Source organism: Entelurus aequoreus, linkage group LG01 (assembly GCF_033978785.1).
Source record: "Entelurus aequoreus isolate RoL-2023_Sb linkage group LG01, RoL_Eaeq_v1.1, whole genome shotgun sequence".
Taxonomy (NCBI): domain Eukaryota; kingdom Metazoa; phylum Chordata; class Actinopteri; order Syngnathiformes; family Syngnathidae; genus Entelurus; species Entelurus aequoreus.
Genome location: NC_084731.1, coordinates 83,914,263 through 83,934,917, shown reverse-complemented (window position 1 = coordinate 83,934,917; position 20,655 = coordinate 83,914,263).

Below are 20,655 nucleotides of genomic sequence, written 5' to 3'. Positions count from 1 at the left end.
GCGGGCTCGTGCGTTGTGCGCTGGCTGTGTGGTTCTGTGGGCGGGAGCGATCGGGACCCAGAGACCTGTGGTGACCCCCGGGAGCGACCAAGAGGCGGAGCGAGACGGGACGAGTACGGCCACGTAGGTCCCACGAGAAACTGGAGCGATCGGGACCCGGACACCTGCATTGACCCCCGGGAGCGACTAAGAGGCGGAGTGAGACGGGACGAGTACGGCTGTAGGTCCCACGAATGACCGGAGACTGGTGAGGAAAGTGGGCGTACCCAATACTTCTACGCGGAACTACAGCAGAGGCAGGGGAAACCCTGTCTTGCGTGTAAGTGTGACGTCAGCCCTGAGAGCGTCTCCGTGTTTTTAAATGATTTTATTCCCGTGGCCTGCCTCCGTTTTAATTCTGTGTGCAGGAGGATACCGTGGAAGTGGGCGGCGCCAGGACACTGACCCACTACGCCTGTCGTGGCTGTACTTTGGATTGTAATTTAGTGTGAACAAGCATAATTATCTTTCCTTATTTTGGGACGGTTGCTCTCACTACATTGGGTTCTTAATATTTATATTGGTTTTAAGCAAAATTGTATTAGATTTTAATATTCTACCACTCGGGTCCATCACATACACAAAGTTTAGCTGGCTGACTTTGGCTTATATCAGGGGTCACCAACGCGGTGCCCGCGGGCACCAGGTAGCCCGTAAGGACCAGATGAGTAGCCCGCTGGCCTGTTCTAAAAATAGCTCAAATAGCAGCACTTACCAGTGAGCTGCATCTATTTTTTAAATTGTATTTATTTACTAGCAAGCTGGTCTCGCTTTGCCTGACATTTTTAATTCTAAGAGAGACAAAACTCAAATAGAATTTGAAAATCCAAGAAAATATTTTAAAGACTTGGTCTTCACTTGTTTAAATAAATTCATTATTTTTTGTACTTTGCTTCTTATAACTTTCAGAAAGACAATTTTACAGAAAAAAATACAACCTTAAAAATGATTTTAATATTTTTAAACACATATACCTTTTTACCTTTTAAATTCCTTCCTCTTCTTTCCTGACAATTTAAATCAATGTTCAAGTAAAACAAAAAATGTTATTGTAAAGAATAATAAATACATTTTAATTTAATTCTTCATTTTAGCTTCTGTTTTTTTGACGAAGAATATTTGTGAAATATTTCTTCAAACTTATTATGATTAAAATTCAAAAAAATTATTCTGGCAAATCTACAAAATCTGTAGAATCAAATTTAAATCTTATTCCAAAGTCTTTTGAATTTCTTTTAAAATTTTTGTTCTGGAAAATCTAGAAGAAATAATGATTTGTTAGAAATATAGCTTGGTCCAATTTGTTATATATTCTAACGAAGTGTAGATTGTATTTTAACCTATTTAAAACATGTCATCAAAATTCTAAAATGAATCTTAATCAGGAAAAATTACTAATGATGTTCCATAAATTCTTGTTTTAATTTTTTCCAAAAGATTCGAATTAGCTAGTTTTTCTCTTTTTTTTTTTCGGTTGAATTTTGAATTTTAAAGAGTCGAAATTGAAGATAAACTATGTTACAAAATTGAATTGTCATTTTTTTCGTGTTTTCTCCTCTTTTAAACCATTCAATTAAGTGTAAATATCATTCATTGTTAATAATAACATAGAGTTAAAGGTAAATTGAGCAAATTGGCTATTTCTGGCCATTTATTTAAGTGTGTATCAAACTGGTAGCCCTTCGCATTAATCAGTACCCAAGAAGTAGCTCTTGCTTTCAAAAAGGTTGTTAAAGTTATTTTTCACACAACTTCGTCTCACTCTTGTTAGCTAGCTAGCAAGGTAGAAGCTAGACCTACTCAGTGGCCTAGTGGTTAGAGTGTGCACCCTGAGATCGGTAGGTTGTGAGTTCAAACCCCGGCCGAGTCATACCAAAGACTATACAAAAGGGACCCATTACCTCCCTGCTTGGCACTCAGCATCAAGGGTTGGAATTGTGGGTTAAATCACCAAAAATTATTCCCGGGCGCGGCCACCGCTGCTGCTCACTGCTCCCCTCAGCTCCCAGGGCGAGATCAAGGGTGATGGGTCAAATGCAGAGAATAATTTTGCCACACTTAGTGTGTGTGTGACAATCATTGGTACTTTAACAATCTTACCGAGGTTGAGATGCATCCTCCCTTCAAATGTCCGACATCATGTCTTCGCTTTAAATGCTGGCGTATCACATAAAAACAAGGTCCGCTTTGCAAAATGAGTAAGGTTTTCATGTTTTTAAGAAGAAGAGGAAAAATCCTCACACATCACATGTTTTTTGCCTGCGACACACAACACGAGTGACGACGTCCTGACTATTGTGGTCAAATATAATAGTCGGCGACAAATGTCGACTAATCGTCGCAGCCCTGGCGTAGAGCTCCACTGCTTGATGACGCTGTCCTTGATATCAAAAAAGGGACGTCGACTGCCTAATGTCGATTCCTTGATTTTAGAAAACGTCATGGATAGTGCTTTGCCTCCTGAATAGAGGCGCTCGTTACAAGAGGAGGACCGGCACAAGAGAGACGTGCGCGGATTCAGCAGGGAGGTCAGTTGCCGTGGCAACCGGCGGAGCGGGCCCTCTACCGGGTACAGATGTATATTTGAGTGCAGTAAAAAAAAAATCCCCCCAAAAAATCGGAGGGAGGTCACCAGTCATAGGGGCAATAACTGATCCTATGGCTGTGTCATTCTTCTGACGTGTCCTCTCTAGGACGAGTCCATCTCATTTCAGTTATATGAGGAGAGCAAGTCGCCGTAATCAGACTAAGGTTAATGCATTCAGAATGTGGACACATGGGTTCAGGGACGTCCTATATTAAAATGTCCATACCCCGGGAGCTACGTCATGCGTGGTAATGTCTCCCGTGTAGACTTACATGCCACCCATCAGTTGGAGCTGATGTCATTATTGGCTTTATTTTAACAAAAACTCTTAGGGTACATAAAACATATGTTTCTTATTGCAAGTTTGTCCTTAAATAAAATAGTGAACATACAAGACAACTTGTCTTTTAGTAGTAAGTAAACAAACAAAGGCTCCTAATTTGTCTGCTGACGTATGCAGTAATTGTGTCATTTATCATTGTATTATTTTGTCAAAATTATGAAGGACAAGTGGTGGAAAATGAACTATTAATCCACTTGTTCATTTACTGTTAATATCTGGTTATTTACTGTTTTAACATGTTCTATCTACACTTCTGTTAAAATGTAATAATCACTTATTCTTCTGTTGTTTGATACTTTACATTAGTCTTGAATGATACCACAAATTTGGGTATCAATTTGATACCAAGTCATTACAGGATCATACATTGGTCATACTCAAAGTCCTCATGTGTCCAGGGACATAGTTCCTGAGTTTATAAACATAATATACATTTAAAAAAAACAAAAGAAGATGTTGGGATAAAAAAAATATGACGTAATCATAGTAGTCCTGTACTTGGTATCATTACAGTGGATGTCAGGTGTAGATCCACCAATGGCGTTTGTTTACATTTTGATGCCGGCGAGCCACGGTGTGTAGTGAAGCATGTTTAGCTATTCCTCGTCCTGCAGGGATGATACTTGTAAGAAACATATTTTATTTGTCGCCATGGAGGCGAGGATTAGTGATTTAGAAGTACCTAAAACTCTGCCAACTGGGGCTGGACTTTAGCCGCTAGCTAGCTAGGCATGTCTTAAAGCACCTCTTCCTGAGGGCGTTTCAGTGTTATAATTTCACCATTATCGTTAGTTTTTAAGCCAAAATGCGTCCGTTCTCCCTTTTCTGTCTACACACGGTGTCTGCTTGTAAGTACTCCGAGATTGTGCGTTGCCGAACATGCTCGTCTGCTCGTAAACCAGCAATGTCACGACGTGACGACGACGGGGGCGCGGGGTGGTGGAGCATCTGTACTTTTCAGAGGCGGTATAGTACAGAATATGATTCATTAGTATTGCGGTACTATACTAATGCCGGTATACCGTACAACCCTAGTTGGAGCAAATCTACTTTGGATTAATTTACCATGTGTACCCCTTTTTTATACCTGCCTTCACACAACATGACATGTTTCCTCTACTTTGAATTCCGGAATCTAAACATAATTGTGGGCTATCAGGAGCATTAAGGTTGACGTTTGCCAGCAACGAAAGGACAACGCTGACAGAGAGCAGTGATTGAGCGTGTGTTTACCTTTTTTATTATCAACACACGTGTTTGAATATGCGGCCTGATCTTGAACCTTCCCGTGTGCAGAGTCTGAGACGGAATACAACCTCTTCACATCACTCATCTCAAGGCTGCAACACATGCATGCACACCAACGTGATCTGGCTCTGTATGAAAGCCACAACGGAATAATAGAATATATACTTTTATTCCGAAGACCTGCTGTTGCTAATGTTGTATATTTGATGATCGTGTGATGGGTCATAAGCCAAGGAGACGCCAAAGTGGGATCGTCGAACAAAAAGCTGTATTTGTTTCAGCGAGCCTCAGACTGGAGCTGCACCTCCAGGAGAAAGAGTGGGGGCTGGATTACTCTTTTGATATCCTCTCAGACAACTGTCCTTTAAATACCTTTTACACAAAGGTACTCTTAGTAGTTCTAGCCTTAGAGCCGGTCAGTCTGGCCAGTCAATCTTTCCTTGACATTATTCCTTTTCATTATTATTTTTTTCTCACTGGCCCTTATTGAGGCCGGACTCTCCCCTTTCCTCTCCCTTATCTCTCCTGCTTGCTTCTTTGTCTTGTCTTAATTTTCTGGTTGCCTCTTTTTGCACTGCTCTCCAAATCTAAACATTGGAACTAATTACCTGGCCTCAACAAAATTGACAAGATCTTGGGTTTAGGGGAAGCTGCTTGTCGTGACGGAGCGGTTGTTGCTGGACACACGACGGACTCTTGGGAGAGGAAGGAGTGCCGCATGCCTGGCGAACCTTTCAGTCGAGGACGTGAAGATATCCACCTATTAGGAATTATGACAACAGGACATCTGTTGATTGGAGTAAGTGTCGCTCTGGTTTGTCGACAAATTGGAAGTTGCTGTCTTCAAAGTACCCCAAAGCTGCCACAAATGATTGGAGGATGCGGAAAGAACTGTGGACACTCTTGTGATTTGGATAACATCGGACTGGATTAATTTGAGAACCAGTCTTAGACAATTTTAGAGTGAAAAGCACATTTTATTTTCACTCGCATACGAAACATTATAATTTGGATTGTTTCCCTGGCTTCGAGACTCTCCCGAAGGACAATGCGCCGAAGACACAACAAACTCCCTTCTTGTCTCTCATGGACACACACCTGTTGTTGTTGACTTTGGACTGACTGGCAAGAACACCAAGGCCGCGGAAGAGAGAAACGCGGCAGGCTTATACACACACATGCATCCACAAAAAATATACGCGACACACACATACCCCACCCCCCCATCCAACGCCCTTGACGTGAATCCCTTAGGGGTGATGGACGGCTGGGCAGCGCCTGAAGAGCTGCAGCCTGCAACTGTAGCCCCCACTGTCTCCCCTCTGTTGCAAGTCTCGAAATGGATGTTGTACTATGTATATGTGCTTTGCTATGGAGTTTTTTTTCCCCCTCCAGACTGGGTCCCCTTTGGAGCCCAGTCAGACTGTATTTTTTTTGCTCATCGTCCCCCAGCGTTTACCTTTTTCACATCTTTTACAGGGCGCCTTGTGGCGACCCATCAGCGTTCCTGTTCTATAACCCTGTAAACTGTTTGTTTGTCTAATCTTGAACGGGTTTGTGATGAAAACAAAGTTTTGTTGTACTTGTGCAATGACAATAAAGACCTACCTACCTACCTTGATCAGTTTGAGTCGGGTGACCTCCGACCCCTATCCTCTACTCCTATCTGTGAGAGCTTCCTACCAGATGTTGCTAATGTCTTTACTCTTCCTCCTAAACTGCAAATATACATTCCAGTAGAATCCCAATTTCCTGGGGGCAAGAGCCACCACTCTCTGGAGCGCTTGTGATAGACATGTGCACTTTTGACCTTAGTAGGATAATCCTCTAAAGGATTCTGTGACCAAATACAAATGCAAGCTAGTAAACAATCATATAGGAAGATTGTATAGGATATAATTTACCTCACTAGCATACCTGCAAAAACTAAAAACTCACTATGTCTGTCATAGAGCATGTGCTGTATGTTAAGTACAGTATGTGTTAGAGCAGGGGTGAAGGGCCTCTTTGACATGTTTTGTACATTTAAAGGTTATAGAACCGTCACAAAATACAGTACAGGCCAAAAGTTTGGATACACCTTCTCCTCATTCAATGGGTTTTCTTTATTTTCATGACTATTTACATTGTAGATTGTCACTGAAGGCATCAAAACTATGAATGAACAAAAAAAGGTAAAATAACGAAAAACATGTTTTATATTCTAGTTTCTTCAAATTAGCCACCCTTTGCTCTGATTACTGTTTTGCACACTCTTGGCATTCTCTTGATGAGCTTAAAGCACACTTTAAGACTTTCTTGGGTAAATATGCATCGTCTTTGCACGGTTAAGGTTGCATTTCAGGATTGAACTTTGCGTCTTGCTAGAACGCGACGACTAGCACACTACAACTCGACACCCGTGACTGCATATTAATTTAACAAACTAACAATTACTGAATCATCACGATGTTTGATTTTTGTCCTGTTGTTATATGTAGTCTGACACTTTTGTGTACAAAATAAATAAACAAGAGACATATATTTCCTGACAAAGTATCATTGACTCTGACTTTCTGGTTTCTGTTTGTTAAAAAATAAACTACAAACAACATCGGGATAGAACTTCAATGGGAAATATATAAAAAATATATCAAACAACCCTTTAATAAAGTGGTCACTGCTAATTTGCGTCCCACTTTTTTCATCGTCTTTCATAAAATCTTGCACTCTTCCGCCTTTCTTGATTTCCCTTCGAGGCAAGGCAAGGCAAGGCAAGGCAAGGCAAGGCAAGGCAACTTTATTTGTATAGCACTTTTCATACACAAGGCAGACTCAAAGTGCTTCACAGACAACAAAGTGAAATGAAAGAAAATAAAAGCAAAATTAAAATGCAGACAATAAAAATAAAAACAGTGCAGACGTTAAAAGTTAAAAGATTAAATGATTTAGCTGAAAGCTAAGGTGAACATAAAAGTCTTCAGTCTAGTTTTAAAAGTAGTCAGAGTTGGGGAGAGTCTGACATCTTCAGGAAGTTTATTCCAGCTATTTGTTGCATAGTGACTGAATGATGCTCTCCCTTGATTTGAGTTTACTCTTGGAACCGCTAACAGATTGGTCTCAGAAGATCTTAGTGATCTAGAGGGCTTATATAGCTCTTATCTTACTGACAGGATGCAGTGTGTCTCCCATAACAATGTGACCTCGGACTATGTTAAGGTAACGTGCAGAGTTCCCCAGGGTTCGGTTCTTGGCCCTGCACTCTTTAGTATTTACATGCTGCCGCTAGGTGACATCATACGCAAATACGGTGTTAGCTTTCACTGTTATGCTGATGACACCCAACTCTACATGCCCCTAAAGCTGACCAACACGCCGGATTGTAGTCAGCTGGAGGCGTGTCTTAATGAAATTAAACAATGGATGTCCGCTAACTTTTTGCAACTCAACGCTAAGAAAACGGAAATGCTGATTATCGGTCCTGCTCAACACCGACATCTATTTAATAATACCACCTTAACATTTGACAACCAAACAATTAAACAAGGCGACTCGGTAAAGAATCTGGGTATTATCTTCCACCCAACTCTCTCGTTTGAGTCACACATTAAGAGTGTTACCAAAACGGCCTTCTTTCATCTCCGTAATATCGCTAAAATTCGTTCCATTTTGTCCACAAGCGATGCTGAGATCATTATCCATGCGTTCGTTACATCTCGTCTCGATTACTGTAACGTTTTATTTTCGGGCCTCCCTATGTCTAGCATTAAAAGATTACAGATGGTACAAAATGCGGCTGCTAGACTTTTGACAAAAACAAGAAAGTTTGATCATATTACGCCTGGGGATGATGTTTGATAAGGAATTATCGAGTTCGAGCCTATTATCGAATCCTCTTATCCAACCGATTCCTTATCGATTCTCTTATCGAGTCCAGATAGGTTGTTGTACATGGAAAAAAAAACACAATATTTGGTTTAACAAAAGCTCCCTTTTATTATATAATAAAAAAATAAAATCTAATAAATAAATAAATATTGACTGTTACCCACCTAAAAAAATAAAATAAAATAAATACATATTGACTGTTGTTACCCAAAGTATATTAAGTGGGATTTTTCAGAGAAACAAATATATACAGTAACACATAAACAACCTGTCTCTGTGATCACTATAGGTGTATAAATAATAATATAGTGTTAAATAAAATCAGTCCCTTGGGCACAAAACTGAAAATAATACAGCTCTCCAAAAAGTGCACTTCTGCTGCTATTTGACATAACTGTTTGTTATGATGCTTTGACATTTTTGCACTTTATTTCTTTATTGAAAGAACATTCTATGAAGAGAAAAGTTCTTTGCAAATGTGGTTACAATGCTAATAAATGAAAAGTTAAAGCTAAAAAAAGAAATACACTTTATTGAGTTAACATTATTTCTTTATGGGGGAAAAATGTTATGAGCTAGAGAATATAACAACTACACTACCCAGCATGCAACGGGAGTTACGAGCATGCGCGGTAGCCCCGAAAAGTGTTGCATGTTGCCACGCTGTGAAAGTAAACGTCAAGAACTCAGCCAACACGCCTCGTCTGCATTATTTATAATTAGACAGACAACACATCTACAGTGTGATTTTGTTTTGTTTACAAGGAAAGAAAAACAAAAGTTAAAAAAGAGAGATATGTTGTATATATATGTATGTGCTGCGGTTGTTTTAAGAACGTTGCGACAGCTGCCGTAAAGGAGGTGCGTTGCTATGTTTCCGGTTGGTCGTAAAAGTGTTCGTCATGTGTTTTACCCTGCTAAAATCTCAGTAAAGTTATTCGATGGATTATAGCTTTTGTTTTGAACTTTATTACACCTTGGAGCACTTTTTCCCGTCCATTGTTTTCCTGCTTTCGCTATCTGCGCCTAATGACTGAGCTATGTGACGTCATTTATTGTGATGTCCCACGGAGCATTTCTGGTCGGGACGGGATTCAAATAAAGAATCAACTCTTTTCCTTTAGTATAGTGGTCTCGATAACGGCTACCGGTTCTCAAAAAGGGATTCGAGTCCGAGGACTCGGTTCTTTTCTTATCAAACAACCGGGAAAACCGGTTTCGAGTATCATCCCTAATTACGCCTATACTGGCTCACTTGCACTGGCTTCCTGTGCACCTAAGATGCGACTTTAAGGTTTTACTACTTACGTATAAAATACTACACGGTCAAGCTCCTGCCTATCTTGACGATTGTATTGTACCATATGTCCCGGCAAGAAATCTGCGTTCAAAGAACTCCGGCTTATTAGTGATTCCCAGAGCCCAAAAAAAGTCTGCGGGTTATAGAGCGTTTTCTATTCGGGCTCCAATACTATGGAATGCCCTCCCGGTAAAAGTTACAGATGCTACCTCAGTAGAAGCATTTAAGTCTCATCTTAAAACTCATTTGTATACTCTAGCCTTTAAATAGACTCCCTTTTTAGACCAGTTGATCTTTTATTTTATTTTCTACTCTGCTCCCAACACGGGGTGGACCGCTAGCCTGTCCATCAGATGGGGACATCTCTACGCTGCTGACCCGTCTCCACTCGGGATGGTTCCTGCTGGCCCCACCATGGACTGGACTTTCGCTGATGTGTTGGACTTTCACAATATTATGTCAGACCCACTCGATATCCATTGCTTTCGGTCTCCCCTATAGGGGGGGGGTTACCCACATATGCGGTCCTCTCCAAGGTTTCTCATAGTCATTCACATTGACGTCCCACTGGGGTGAGATTTCCTTGCCCTTATGTGGGCTCTGTACCGAGGATGTCGTTGTGGCTTGTACAGCCCTTTGAGACACTTGTGATTTAGGGCTGTATAAATAAACATTTATTGATTGATTGATTGATATAGTGGGAGCATATCAGTGATATACTTGGGCCCTAGACCATGTAGTGATTTATATGTGAGCAGGAGGATTTTGAAATCAATTCTCTGATGTACAGGGAGCCAATGTAAGGATTTAAGAATTGGTGTAATGTGCTCACATTTTTTGGTCTTTGCTAGAACTCTAGCAGCAGCGTTCTGAACAAGCTGTAGCTGCCTGACAGTTTTTTTGGGAAGACCTGCAAGGAGACCATTACAATAGTCTAGCCTACTGGTAATAAAGGCATGTACAAGTTTTTCAAAGTCTTGAGCTGACATGAGCCCTCTAAGTCTTTTTACATTTTTGAGGTGATAGTAGGCCGATTTTGTTACTGATTTGATGTGACTGTTGAAATGTAAATCAGAATCTAAAATAACCCCAAGATTTCTGGCTTTATTTGAGGTTTTCAGGGACAGTGATTGAAGGTGTTGGACGACTTTAAACCTTTCTTTTTTAGCACCAAAAACAATGATCTCAGTTTTATCTTCATTTAGTTGTAGGAAATTTTGGCACATCCAGTGTTTGACTTGCTCAATGTACTGGCACAGAAGATCTATGGGGCGATAGTCATTTGGTGATAGCGCTAGATATATTTGGGTGTCATCGGCATAGCAATGATGGTCAATGTTATTATTTTGCATGATTTGTCCTATTTAACATATAGATGTTAAATAAAGTCGGCCCCAAGATTGAACCTTGGGGGACTCCACACGTTGGTATGTTCTGATACAAAGTCACCAATGGAAACAAAATAGTTCCTATCTTGTAGATATGACTTGAACCAGCTTAAAACTGTGCCTGAGATCCCCACCCAGTTTTCCAACCTGTCCAAAAGTATTGAGTGGTCGACAGTGTCAAATGAAGCACTGAGGTCCAAAAGCATTAATACTGAAGTTTTGCCAGAGTCTGTGTTTAGACGGATGTCATTTATAACTTTAAGAAGGGCCGTCTCTGTGCTATGAAGAGGTCGAAATCCTGACTGGAAGTTGTTGTGGCAGCCAGTAGAAGCCAAGAAGTGATTTAGTTGTTGGAGGACAACTTTCTCAATTATTTTACTTATGAATGGTAGATTTGAAATTGGTCTGTAGTTGTTCATAACAGAGGCATCTAGGCTCTGCTTTTTTAGAAGAGGTTTAATGACTGCAGTTTTGAAAGCCTTCGGGAAATTGCCCGATAGAATAGAATTATTAACTATTTGCAAGACGTCTGTTGATAGGCAGTCAAAAACATTCTTAAAGAAGTTGGTAGGTAAAACATCAAGGCAGCAGGTGGATGACTTCAGAGCTGTCACTGTTTCCACTAGAGTTTTAGAGTCTATGGCATTAAAGCTTGCCATCATTGCTGTGTTACTTTTGCCTAAATGGGGTGGTGATCCAACTTTTTTACTTGAGATATTGATGGTGCGTCTGATGCCTTCAATTTTATCAGTATAAAAGAATGCAAACTCATTGCATTTCTGCGTGGAATGGAGTTCGGCTGGTATTTGTGTTGGGGGTTTAGTCAGTATGTCAACGGTTGTGAATAGGGTTTTGGCCTTATTTGTGTTGCTGTTTATGATATTGGAGAATAATGTTTCTCTAGCACTTTCTAAGGCTAAATTGTAGACCTGGAGGCTCTCTTTATTGATGTCATGGTGAATATGAAGTTTTGTATTCCGCCAGATTCGTTCAGCCTTCCTGCACTCTCTTCTCTGGGTTGTTACAGCAGCAGATTTTCTCCTGGGTGCCTTTTGCTTGCCAGAAATCGTTTTAACTGTAACAGGTGCAATGATATCTATGATATTCACAATTTTGGAATTAAAGTTGCTTACAAGATCATCAGCATGACATGGGTTTAGAGGTGGTAGTGAGGAGATGGCGTTTTTAAAGAGGACATCAGCATGTTCATTTATGTACCGCTTTTTGACATTCTTTGATTCTGTTTGTGTGTCCGGAATTACAGAAATATTAAATAAAACACAGAAATGATCAGACAATGAAGGATCAATCACAAGAACATCAGAAACATTGAGACCTTTTGTGATAATCAGGTCCAGAGCGTGTCCCTTACAATGAGTAGCCTCTTTCACATGTTGAGACAGTTCAAATGTGTCTAAAATAGTAAAAAGTTATTTTGTGCCCTTGTCATTTAAAATCGTCAATATGAAAATTAAAATCACCAGTTATAACCAGGCAGTCAAAGTCAGTGGAGATGCTAGACAATAGTTCAGTAAAAATCATCAAAAAAATTTGCAGAATATTTAGGTGGCCTGTAGATAATTAACAAGATAATTTTGGGAGAGCATTTCAACACAGCACACAGGTATTCAAATGATGTAAAATCACCAAGTGACATCTGTTTCCCCTGAAACATGTTTTTAAATATAGCAGCAACCCCTCCACCTCTTTTCCCCGATCTACATATATCAATGAAGTTATAGTTGGGGGGTGCTGTCTCGATCAGAATGCTTGTACTGTTATTTTGTTCCAGCCATGTTTCAGTTAAAAACATAAAGTCAAGTTTAGAAGTGGTAATAGAATCATTGACTAAAAATGATTTGCTATTCAGAGACCTGACATTGAGCAGACCCATCCTGATGGTGTTATTGACAGGCTTCGATGTTGGCTTTGATTTGGAGAGAATAGGAATGAGATTGTTTAGGTTAGTAGGGTGGCTAAGTTTCCCAATGTTTACTCTCTTGGTAGTCACAACAGGAATGTAGAAGGTGCCATGATTTGATGTAGGCAACCTTGGGCCCAGCTGATAATGTGGTCTACTGCTGAACCCTTTTCTGTATCAGAAATATTCAGGACTGCTGTCAGGGCGAGGCGGGGTTTGCCGTAAGGGGGAGGGGGAGTGAGCAGCGTCAGAGCTGGGACGAACTACTGAAGGTGGACGTTGAGGGCGTGTAAGGGATTGGCTTGAGAAAGGTGAAGAATGGCTGGGGGGTTGTGGAGCACGCCTTCGTGGAGGGGGTGGTGGAGGTGAGCGATGATCTAGGGGGGTAAAAATCTGAGTAGGGTGGGGCGTGAGTGGGGGTAGCTCCCGGAACTCCAAGGGGGAGAAGGGGGCAGAAAGGTCTACTTGAGGGAGGGAGAAAGATGGAGACGTGGATGGCTTTGGGGATGTGGGGGAGGGATCTTCACACATATTCAGAATGGAGGGAGGGGCGGTAGAGGAGGATAGACACCTCTCCTCTTTGCTCTGGTGTATCTCATGGTCGACGTTCTCCTTTTGCAGTGGCGGTCCTCCTTCGACGTTCCTGATAGGCTGTGTTGTGTCTTCCTTCCTCGGTGGCTCCTCTTGTCTCTTGTCCTTGGCAGTGATGAAAGATGCAAGATGCAGGAAGTGAAACATGTTGTTCATGAATAGCTTTACTCCCATCTTATTTAGGCAAAGTCCGTCTGCCTTAAAAAGATTCCTGCGGTCCCAGAAAAAGCTAAAATTGTCAATAAAATGCATTGAACGAGAAAGAAGTGCACTTGATAGCCACTCATTCAGCGAGTAAAGTCTACTGAATCTCTCAGCTCCTCTCCTGATTGGGGGTAGAGGACCACTGATAAAAACGTCAGCATTCACAGCGCTGACTGTTTCAAATAGTTTATTGAAGTGCTCTTTCAGCTCTCTTGATTGTTGTTTTACAATGTCATTAAAACCAATGTGCAGGATGATATTTTTCACATTTGGGTGTGCAGCGACAATTTCCAGGATTATTTTTTCCATGTCAGATACCATATCCTTCAGAAAGCAGAGTACTTTGGTGTTATTATTGCTTTTCATATCTTTTACAGAAAAGTCCCCCACAATCAGATTTTCAGGAGCTCTCATTAGCTTTCTCTGTGGTGTAAAGTTAGCAGGTCATACCCTTCTGTGTGGTGATGGTGGGTTATCCAGCCAATCAGAGGGGGATCCATTGTCCATCAACAGTGGGGCAAACCTGTTCTTTAGTTGGACACTTGCTTGCTGGGGAGGTTAATTGGTAGTTCTCCTCTTCTCAGCTGTCCGCTGCTGTGTCCTACGTGGCAGTGGAGTTGATGACGCAGTATGCCTGGCTGAAGATGGTAGCGCAGGCCAGCCGGTCAGATCAGAGATATCGGGGCGCTGGGTCCTGCCAGATATCCATTCTCCCTTGTCGCAGGGAGGTGGTCTTTCTCTTTGGCTTTGCACCAAGTGTGTTCCAGGGAGGATTTTCACTGGTATATTTATTACCCTCTACAGGGACCTCCCGTTTCTTCGTAGCTTCATTGTTGCTAGTTAGCTGGGTGGTAGCATGGTGCTGTCCAGTGTTTTCAGTCGACAGGAGTGCTAGAGTGGTGTTGTTGCCACATTGTCCATTCACTTCTAAATTCACTTCCAACCGATTCATTTTTATTTCCAACAGTAAAATCTTCTGTAGCAGTTTGTGGTAATCTTCCGTAGAGAAAGGAGGCATCTTCTGCTGATTACCTTTAGCACTGTAGCACAGGCTCGGGCTCAGGCTTATCTTGAATGGTAGGCCTCCTCGCGTAGTGTTGAAGACGTCGTAAAAATATTGAAAAATGCCTCTGTTATCTAAAAGAAAATATAGTCCCACTGGTTTGGTAAGTATCCAAGAGCTGTTGCTCTTTTTGTAAGAAAATAGCAGCAGATAGTAGAAAAAATGCAAGCAGAAGCGAGAGCAAGCGAGAGCAAGCAGAAAAGCGTCCGTCCAGCGCAGAGAACGGACGAGGAACTCTGAAGACAATTTTATTTTTAACTGTTTCCCTTTTCGGAATTCGAACGGTTCGGGGCCTTTAAAGTTTTCCAGGCCAAACTAATGGAGATGGAGTTATCAAGGATTGGTGAGCGTCGCTTGCAGCGTGACCCCCAGGATGCAGAGATAGCAGACGGCGTGCAGGTAAGAGTATTTTTAACGGCAACAGGCAGACTAACAAGAAGAATGATCTGGCATCAAGAGGCAGGTGACACTGGACTATAAACCCTCTTGATTGAAATTGGTCTACAAAAGAAATTAATACAACCAGCCATGATCTCACCACAATGGTTGCTACACGTGTGCAAAAATGCGGCAACGTTTGGTGGGCCTGCCTAAACGGGGAGTCATTTTTAAGGGCCATATCAGAGCTGGGTATGCCCTTAAGGGCTCTGTCTCCTCTGATTATGTGACGCATGTCTCATTCCCGTTACCAGTCTTCAGACTCCATGAAATTCCTCAGGGAGATGCGATTCCACTTGGCCCTTCTAAGCTATCCTAAGATTCCGACAAAATACTTTGAAAGAATGCTAACACTTGGTTGGCTTACTGTAAGGTTAAACGGAAATCTTTTCCCGGCTTTATGCACACCTGTGAACGTGTTTCTCTTTTCCTGTCTTTGAACCAGCACATACCACAAGAGGAGACTAAAGCACCGGGACACTTTCCTCTCTATTTTCGTCTAGCTTACAGCTGGTAGCTCTTTTGTGCATTTATCAAGAGGCTTTTTCGCTCCACTCTCAAGCTCAAATCAAAGCACAGACCATACAGGTGTGGATGGCAGGGTTTGAGTGAGAAGCCCTTTCTGGTTTATTTTGGCTGCCATCTTTATTCACTCGCACAAAAGGCAAAGAGATACTCTGCCTCTCCTCACCCGAGTTCATACTTCAACCCAGGTAGGATATCAAATGCCATCATGCTGGCCCTGCTCGTCTCCATAAATATTGACTTTTTACAAAATGTCCAAATTGTTGTGCTTTATCCAGGTTTGTTGTCGTTATGGTTGTACGGTGTACCGGTACTAGTATAGAGTCGCGGTACTAATGAATCAAAAATGGTACTATACTCTGTTTGAAAAGTACCCATTTGCCATATTTTGTTCTTTGCAGGCATGACGGCGCGTCGTCGTCACGTCGTGACATTGCTGGTTTACGAGCAGAGGAGCATGTTCGGCAGCGCACAATCACGGAGTACTTACAAGCAGACACAGTATGTAGACAGAAAAGGGAGAACGGACGCATTTTGGCTTAAAAACTAACGATAAAGGTGAAACTATAACACTGAAACACCCTCAGGAAGAGGTGCTTTAAGACATGGCTAGCTAGTTGGCTAAAGTCCACCCGCAGTCGGCAGTGCTTTAGCTTCTCCTAAATCACTAATCCTCGAATAAAGTCAGTTTTTTACAAGTATCATCCCTGCAGGACTAGCTAAACATGTTTCACTACACACCGTAGGAGGATACAACAGCTCACCGGTGTCACAATGTAAACAAATGCCTGACTACACCTGACAATCACTGTAATAATACCAAGTACAAGAGCGTATCAAGTCGATACTACTATGATTACATCAATATTTTTTATCGTCACAAAATATTTTTTCTTTTGAATTCATTATATATTCATAAACTCAGGAAATACGTCCCTGGACACATGAGAACTTAAATTATGACCAATGTGTGATCCTGTAACTATTTGGTAATGGATCAATACCTAAATTTGTGGTATCATCCAAAACTAATGTAAAGTATCAAACAACAGAAGAATAAGTGATTATTACATGTTAACAGAAGTGTAGATAGAACATATTGAAATGGAAAATAACCAGATATTAACAAGTAGATTAATAATATTTTTTTACAGCTTGTCCCTATTAATATTGACAAAATAATAGAATGATAAATGACACAATATGTTACTGCTTATGTCAGTAGACTAATTAGTAACATTTGTTTGCTTACTTTTTACTAAAAGACAAGTTGTCTAGTATGTTTACTATTTATTTATCTTCACTAGCGGCCATAATGTTTGGTTTTGAACAAATAGTTATCATATACGCTGGCAGAGACACTAAAAAGGTGTGTTATTGTTTGTGCTATAGCGCCAGCTTTTGGTTGACTTAGCTCACTGCAGGTGCTGCCGGTCAAAAATGTACTTCCTGTTTCTTCTTTAAACCAGAAGTAAAACCGTCCATAGCATTTGTGCTCGAAATGATTCTTCATCACTCCAAGCTACGTTTATACGTTTTACAATATAACTAAAACAAATTAGACTTACTGAACCGACCTATGTGTAATGTCTGTAGAAATGTTTGCCTGCATATATGTATGCACTATCCTAATGTAATCAAGCTAGCGTTGTTCACATTAGTGAATACGCTACCACGCTTACAAGTGTCTAGTATTATTAGTTTACAATGGAATTTTTTTTGTATGGTTTCAGTTTCGTAGTTTCACCAAGAGTCCCTTTAGCAGATTTCAGAACTTCTGTTTTGTTTGATCAGCCGTTTTACTGCTGTGTGAAAGGCACCGTTTGGAGGCTCCTACGGTATGTAAATACACATTTTCTAAATCTTTCATACCGGTCCATATCTGCAGCTTATGGTCCGGTGCAGCTAATATATGTAGAAATACCCTAATGCATTTTGGAAGGGAGGCCTCTCTTTGCCTGTTTCGTTTTAATGGTTGAGAAGCGAAGGCCCGAATGCAGCTGAGATAGGCTCCAGCACCCCCCGCGACCCCAAAAGGGACAAGCGGTAGAAAATGCATGGATGAATGGATGGAAACATAGTTCACAAAACCAGCACTTTGCCGATAAATAGGTATGTCCGTGCCTGCATCCTTAAGCTATATCTACCATTGTAGTCAAGCAGCGCCTATTAACAAAAAAAAAACAAGGGTCTACGTTTTGCAGTGAAATACTTTAATCCTTCCCCAACATGTTGTGGTTCAACGGGCAGTAATTCTTAAATGCACTTGCACAGGTCAAGGCTTAATTGCTTTTTGAATGCGACCTTGGAACGTGTGCCTGCCGATTCGTCGGCACGAAGCATCATATTCTTAATTGTTTGCTTAAACGTAAGTACATGATCACAGTGTTTAACTAAGGAGGCATGCAGCGTTTGGTGTAAGGAATGAACAGCATGATAAGGATGCTAATTAGCTCATTTGCTAATAAATTAAATCGACCCATCATGCAGAGTTACAGTATGTTGTTGTTGTTCCAACACACATGTCACCACATTGATACGGCAGGGTTCGCCGTCGGCACATAAGTTTGTGACTTGTTCCTTAAAGAGTCCCTATAATTTCTTAAAAAATGTAAAGGAGACTGATCTCCGGTTTGGCCCCGATTAGGACGTGGTTGAATTGTGGATGATTGATGAGCCTTTTGTTTGCTTTTGAGTGCACTATGTTGGGGCCATTCGGAAGTGCAGTTGTTTGTGGCTTTATACCAGGCCTGGGAAATTATTTTGACTCAGGGGCCACATTTAGAGAAAAAAATGTGTCTGGGGGCTGGTATATCTATTTTTAGCAACACTAATACCAAACCTCACAATAATGTCTGATTGAATGCTAAAAACGTTATGACAGACTTCCCTAAAAACAGAATGGGATTTTACAATTGTTTTACTAAATGAGACACCCAGAATGTACACGAAAATAAAGAATGTGGGGTTTACAATATTAACTATGAACGATAAATCACTGAATATTGACAACATATGAACAAAGGAAACACAACAAAAATGCAACAAACACAGCGAAATATGAACGCCAAGGGTAAAAAATAAACTCACCTAAAATCTGATATACAGTATCACTAAGCTTTAGAACTATGTTGTAAAAATATCCTTCCACGTCTGTCCCTGACACCTGCATTTCAGGCTGGCCGCTGTGGAAACACTCTGTGGAAACACTCTGTGGAAACACTCCCCACCCACACTGCTTGGTGCCTCATCTGAGCTGCTGTGACTTAAATGACCATAGTACCTAGTATATCATGCAAAAGCGCAGATTCCAACTATTGAAATACTTTGTATAGTTCAAGACTTACGGTCATTTGAAAACATCACTGCACATCATAATGGCAGCTACAGTTTCCATCTTAAAGATCTAAAAAAATTATTTGGGAATGTCCGGAGGGCCAGATTGAAAAGCTTAACGGGCCGCATACGGCCCCTGGGCCTTCATTTGCCCAGGTCTGGTTTATATCAATATTTGCCTGTGCTTATTTGACTGTTTTTGTTTCCATTTATTTTATAGTTCTGGACCAAAAAAGGATGTATACAGTTATAGTTCCCATTCAAAATGACACAGTTGTGATTTTCGGACTTGTTTTCCAATGAGTTTCAGCACATTTTGCTACGCCCACTTTCATATTGTGTAGATGCAGAGCCCGCCCCAAGGCATACGCGAACTAAGGGCCTTGCTTTTGGCTCTGTGGCCACTAGAGGGCCCCCAAGAGTACATTTACATTTACATTGTTTTAATACTAGTAGTTCTTCAACGTTATATTTGTTTTTAAACAATTCTGGGTATCTTGTTACTGGTAACTCGGTTCATTAATATTATTTTAGAGTTTGCTGATGCAAAGTGGAAAAGTGTTCTGTGGTCTGACGAGTCCACATTTCAAATTGTTTTTGGAAACTATGGACGTCGTGTCCGCCGGACCGAAGAGGAAAAGGACCACCTGGATTGTTATAGGCGCAAAGTTCAAAAGCCAGCATCTGTGATGGTATGGGGATGTATTACTGCCCAAGGCATGGGTAACTTACACATCTGTGAAGGCACCATTAATGCTGAAAGGTATGTACTGTATGTTGCCATCCAAGCAAGGTATTTTTCATGGATGCCCCTGCTTATTTCAGCAAGACAATGCCAAGCCACATTTTGCACGTGTTAAAACAGCGTGGCTTTGTAGTAAAATAGTGCGGATACTAGACTGGCCTGCCTGTAGTCCAGACCTGTCTCCTATTGAAAATGAGTCGCACATTATAAAGCCTAAAATACCACAACGGAGACCCCCGGACTGTTGAACATCTTAAGCTGTACATCAAGCAAGAATGGGAAAGAATTCCACCTGAGAAGCTTAAAAAATGTGTCTCCTCAGTTCCCAAACTTTTACTGAGTGTTGTTAAAAGAAAAGGTGATGTAACACAGTGGTGAACATGCCCTTTCCCAACTACTTTGGCACGTGTTGCAGCCATGAAATTCTAAGTTAATTATTATTTGCAAAAAAAAAAAAAAAGTTTATGAGTTTGAACATTATATATCTTGTCTTTGCAGTCTATTCAACAACGTGTCAACTTCACTGGTTTTGGGTTTTGTATATATCTGAGTGATTTTATTGTTTATTATTTTTGCACATTGTTTTTGCAGGTTTTTGTTACCAAAAATAATAAATCCGAATCAGCTTTATTGGCGAGGTATGTTTAACAAACAAGGAATTTAACTTTGGGTAGAATGTAAGCATTAAATAATAACAATTAGCTAAAAATAAAAACAGGTAATTTATGACTAATATGTACAAGAATGACGAGACTAGATGACACTTTTACTGTAAATACGCTTTATCACTTGGAGCTTTCAACCCCAGACCACTCTTGTAGCTGAATGTTCTACATTTTGAAATCAGGAACCCTGGATATCATTCATTCATTGGCATTATTTGTGTTATTATTGCGTATGTATTATTTATCTACTTAACTGGGCCACCACAATGAGTTTGAAGTAGGAGTGTCATTTTTAAGTGTCCAATTTGATGGATTACTCGCTCTGAAACCACAAGTCATGCAGATATTTATTATTTTTATTTTAACCAAAAACATTTTGAAATGTATAATGGTAT